Source organism: Myotis davidii, unplaced genomic scaffold (assembly GCF_000327345.1).
Source record: "Myotis davidii unplaced genomic scaffold, ASM32734v1 scaffold188, whole genome shotgun sequence".
Lineage (NCBI taxonomy): Eukaryota > Metazoa > Chordata > Mammalia > Chiroptera > Vespertilionidae > Myotis > Myotis davidii.
The window spans coordinates 8,518-14,178 of NW_006299270.1; the positions used below are offsets into that span (position 1 = coordinate 8,518).

The 5,661-nt window shown below is 36.2% G+C and overlaps 1 long non-coding RNA gene across 1 annotated transcript; it reads right to left on the bottom strand.

Annotated features, from left to right (window-relative positions):
• Positions 1 to 4,595: 4,595 nt before the first annotated feature.
• Positions 4,596 to 5,234, bottom strand: LOC107184833. Its single transcript, XR_001515741.1, has 2 exons — positions 5,165 to 5,234; positions 4,596 to 4,769 (listed from the first exon to the last, which is right to left on the bottom strand). It is a non-coding gene; the product is annotated as an uncharacterized LOC107184833 (long non-coding RNA).
• Positions 5,235 to 5,661: the final 427 nt, after the last annotated feature.

Consider the following 5,661-nt stretch of genomic DNA (forward strand, 5'->3'; position numbering starts at 1 on the left):
GTTTGAATGGAGCCCTCTTTTTTTGGGGGGTGGGTGGGTGCGACAGTCTCTCAACATAGTTATACTCAAATCTTCTTTGGCACCACTACTAACTTCCTAAATTTTTGGTGCAGGATAAATATGACTGTGTTTAGACACTAGACTCTCCAGGGAAAATTCAATTATCCAGGGATTTTAAACATTACTGTTCCATAAGTGAGCTTCAGGGAATTTACGAGCCCCTAGAAAATGTATGCACTCTCGTGGAAGTGAGAATATAAATTTTTATGTTTAAAGAGCCTGAAGCTTTGATTAGATTATCGGGGGCTGTGCGGGCTGATCTAATTACTTGATGGCATCCCTCCATTTGCACTGATTCAGTTTTCATTGATTTAACTTGCTGCTCTTAAAAAGTGAATCTTTCTGGTTGAAGTCTTCTTCGATTACAGAAATGGAGTGCTTGCCATCCAAGGTAAATTATCCTTTCTTCCCCAAGGAAGGGGATGAGCCCAATATTGGGCACAGCATCCCAGTAGCACTGAGGGAAAACCATAGACTATAGAACTTTCTCCAACTGAACTGCGGTGACCTAATTGCCTATGAATATTCCAAATAAAATCTATTGGGTAAAATTTAAATCTGTAGGGATAACCACAACCTTGGTTTCACTTTATATTCTGAGCAACAATATTTAGTAGAAAAAGAGTCTCCCATAAACGCCAGATTTAGTCATCTACCCGTGCCAGTAAACCGAACGGCAACCTTCTGCTCAAACATCTTACCAAAGTGAAAATCCCCTGAATGTTATTTTCCAGAATCATTCATTGGGCATTCCTTTGAACCTACTCAAAGGGGAGGTTATCTCCCATAAAGGTTTGCTTTTCACAACATTGTGTCTGTCTTCAGAATTTGTTGTTACTATTATTTTATCTGTTGCCTTTAGGATTCTTAATATTCACCTGTTGACTTCCTTTTCTTTCTTTTTTTCAAATATTGTTTTCAGAGAAGAAGGGAGAGGGAGAGAGAGATAGAAACATCAATAAGAGAGAATTATTGATTGGCTGCAGCCCTCCTCCCCCTTCCCCACACTGGGGACTGAGTCTACAACCCAAGCACTTGCCTTTGACCGGAGAGAGAGAAATCCTATTGGTTTTTCCTTCAAAATAGACCTAGAATCTGATTGCTTCTTACCATCTCCTCTTTTATAATCCTGGTCCAAGCCACCTTTGTTTTTTACCCAGATTATTGCAATGGCCTCTGTCAGGTCTTTTTGCTGCTACTTTGCATTCCTACAGCCTGTTCTCTGCACAGAAGGTAGGTGATCATTTTTAAACATAACCAGATCAGGTCACTCCTCCATGCAAAACCCTGCATTGGTTCCCAGTTTCACTCTGCGTTAAAGCTTAGGTCCTAATAGAGACCCTCAGTTGCCTACTGACTCTATCTCCCCATTCTGATTTTCATCTTCTTATCTTGTTCTATATGCTCCTCTTGCTTCCTCTTTTCTGGCCATAACAACTTAGCTGCTGTTCCCCAAACACAGAGGACACACTTCTACCTAATGCCCTCACATTTTACTTTTTCTATCTACGCCCACTGCCTGGAATATTCTTCCCTCAGACATCTATTTAGCTAACTCCTTCACCTCCCTTAAGCTTTTGCTCATATCTGACTGCCTCAATAAAGTTGACCCTAAATTTCCTACTTGGTATTTTGGTCTACTTTCTTTTCTGATGAATTATCAATAGTAACTAATAAGTGTGAGAGATGAGAGAGGGAAGGAGTTAGGTTGATACTCATATGATTGTTTGGTGATGATATTATCACACACTGGATAGGAATCTCAGTAGAATATTCCTTGAGTGTAGATGATGGATCCCATTGAGGTGCCTATTGGACATTCGGTTAAAGAATATAGTAGGTAATGGCATACATGGGGCTACATGGAGATATAGAGGCATTTATGTTGAAATCATAAAAATACAGATGATAATTTAAACCACAAATTTTTTAGTATGTATAGTAACAACAAAAGAGGGCTAGCTACAATCATTAAGAGATATTATTTAATATTTGGGAAAAGAAATTAGAACCAAAAAAAGATTAACAAGTTTTCAGAAAGTGAGAAGAAAAGTGTGTATATTATGGGAAAGAAACAAACATCTTTAAGTGATGATAGAAAAAAAAATAAAGGGAAAGAATCTGAAACCAAAGAAAAGAGAAAGAAGACAAAATTGATGAAATGAGGAGGGGGCCAAAGAAGAGGGGGTTTCTAGAAGATGGTAAAAGGGATTTAAGTATTTCAGGTATTAAATGTATGTATAATTTATTTCAAGATGCAAAATAATGTGTGATTACTATGTAAGAACATGACAGATGGAACGGATTCCCATGGTCTAAAGTATATTTGTGTGGAGGGAAAAGAGGAGCAAGTACCAGATGATGCTTTGAAAACACAAACCTTATTCAAACCAGATTTATACAGCCTCCACTAACTATTTCATGGTGGTCTAATTTACTTCTTAAACACACACACACACACACACACACAAACATCAAAGTTTGGAGTTTCCTATTCAAACTCTTAAACTGGAATGCCCCTTATGCCCAAGTTTCTGTTAAAATTGGAACTAGGGAAATGACTGATTTTCTGTGAAAAATAAACCAGAGAGAGGTTTCAGGGAAAGGGTAAGTAACAGAGCTATATTGTTCATCTATAGTTTTCAGTTTTTTCAAAGATATTTTGGCCTTGGTTCCTTATTACCTTCCATTCTCATTGTAACACCAAGAAATTTTGCAAATGTAAATAGTAAACTGAAGACTTTCTCTGTGCTTCGAAGTACAGAAAGTAGTTGACTCTGCATACCTTCCTTGCTTGCTTATCATTTGAGGAACAATATTACTATGTGAGCAGACTAATACTCACTACATGTCAAATAAAATGCAGACTAAGAATTGTTCACTTACTTTGGAAAAAGAATAGTTTCCCACCAAGAGAAATGATTTCCCTTAAAGCAAATTCCCTTCATTTTTTCTTGAACCTTTAGCACAGAATATACTAGAAGAGTCACATTTTTTCCTTGAGTGGAATCTTTGAGTAGCTATAGAGCCTGGGGTGTTTTTATGTTATTTTTAAAATTTTAGCTTTATTATTGAAAGTATTGCAGATGTCTCCTTTGTTTCCTCCCATTGACCCACTCCACCCTGCTCATATACCCGCTAGGGCCTTCACCACACTATTGTATGTGTCCATGTGTTATGTATATAAATCCTATGGTTAATCCCCCCCCCCCCCCCCGAGATTTGTTAGTCTGTTCCATGCTCCCATGTCTCTGGATCTATTTTGTTTGTCAGTTTATTTTGTTCAAGCCTGGGGTGTTTTAAGAAAATAAGAATAATGATGTCTCTTTTTTTTTTAATCCTCACTTGAGGATATTTGAAATAAGAATAATCATGTCTTTTTTTTTTTTAAACCTCACTTGAGGATATTTTTCCATTGAGTTTTAGAAAGAGTAGAAAAGAGAGGGAAAGATAGGGAGAAATATAGATCTGAGAGAAACACATCAATTGGCTGCCTCCTGTTCACACCCAGACCTGGACCAGGCCTGAAACCAAGGTATGCACCCTTGACTGGAATCAAACCCGTGACCCTTTGGTCTGCAGGCCGATGCTCTATCTACTGAGCCAAACCCACCAGGGCAAGAATAATGTGATGTCTTATCTACTCGTCTGATGCAGCATGTTTTGGTAAAACAGGAGAACTGAGATGGTGTGAAGAAATTATTAACACAGTAAAATAAACTTCTGTAGCATCAGACATGGATGGACCTTAACAATTCATCTGTGATAAACCGTTTTTTAAGAGCCAGCTGTAATTTAGCTATTAGAAGGGAGGCTACAAAAATAAATAAGTCTAACTGTCTCCTATTAAAAAACTGTATTTTAAATTTGTGGAATATTGACGGAACACTCTGTTTTCAAATTTCTTCACTCCAAAATGGAACATTTACTTATGGATTTTTCTTGTCTGCAGCAGTAGCTCAGCAGTCGGAAGCTTGTGTTAAAGTTAGTAGTGAAATTGTTTTCATTTCCATTCCCATTTTCTCCAGTTTCTTCCTGCTCACTTTTCTCAATCTGAATTCATTACATGGATAGTAGTGTTAAGTTAGGCAAAGGACAGACTTGGAGTATCACTTTTCAGTAATAAGTGATAAGCTCAGAAAAAATAAAAATAATTTATTATGATAAAATAAATTGGATTACCTTCTCAATCATGAACATAAATTCACTAAGTCCATCCATCAGTCAATTTGTGACTCTCTAAGCAATGCCCCCTCATTTTTTGATAATCTTTTACTGAAATGTTTCTGTGGTTTTGTTTTCATTTTCTTGAACTCACATGAAATTCTCTTAAATTTAGTCTCTTTCTCTACTCCTCATCAACTCTGAATTTCTCTGGATGTTGGGGATTCCATATTTTCTGTATGTCATAATGTCTAAAAACTTGAATTTAGTATTGACAATAATATATAGTTTGCTACCAAATGAAGTCCTGTGTTTTCTAGGATGAAAATTATGAATGAAGTACTGAAAGAAAAGAAAGTCATAGACTCAAATGTGAAATCACAGCATTTAATAGGTAATAAGGAAATAAAATCTGAGCAGTCATAACAGGTTACAGACTCTGAGTGGTCTTCTTTCAGGTTGATTTAGAAGGTTACAGATTATGAGTGGTTTTCTTTCAGGTTGATTCAGAAGGATAAGTTTGTTCAAAGCAAATAACTTTCCACCTGGGATTTAAAAACATAATAAAATATAAATAAATATATAAATATACAAACATACCTATATACACACACAAATACACCCACATACACATTTAATATATACATGACTATGTATAAATATATGTGCATGCATATATAATGATCTACCAACTTATAAAACAAAAATGAGAGATTTTTTTAAATGAGAAATTTGTAAAAGGCATATACATAGCTACACATTCTTTCAAGCTATTTTAAAGAAATTAATAAAATCTTAATGACTATGAGAATACTCATCCAATATCCAAACCTCCATAAATACCAGAGACCTCCTTTTGTGTCATTCATTGTTCTATCTTTAGGTTTTCATTTGCTTACCAGATGTGTTCTCAGTGTTTTATGATATACAATTTCCTTACCTTTTCCTGCGCTTTGTTTTCTCATTGGGAAACTGAAACACTGTTGACATTGTAGAAAACAATGGCATACTCTTCTGGAAAATAAAGGAAAAATTCATCCGTATTAAATCTCCAACTTTCTACAATCAGTGAAGTCAGACAATTGTAGATACATTAGGTCTAATCTTTTCAGTAATTTTGCAAGAGAGCCAATCACTTCTGTTTTTGAAATCCAACAATATCTTATTAAAATTTAAGGCACTTGCCCTAGCCAGGTGGCTCAGTTGGTTGGAGCATTGTCCCTTACAACAAAAGGTTGCTGGTTCCAATCCTGGTCAGGGCAAATACCTAGGTTGCGTGTTTGATCCCCCGGTCGGGGAATGTACCGGAGGCAACTGATCAATGTTTTTCTCTCACATCATTGTTTCTCTCAGTCTCTCTCTCTCTCTCTCTCTCTCTCTCTCTCTCTCTCTTTCTTCTCTCTTCCTTTCTCTTTCTCTAAAAATTAATAAAAATAT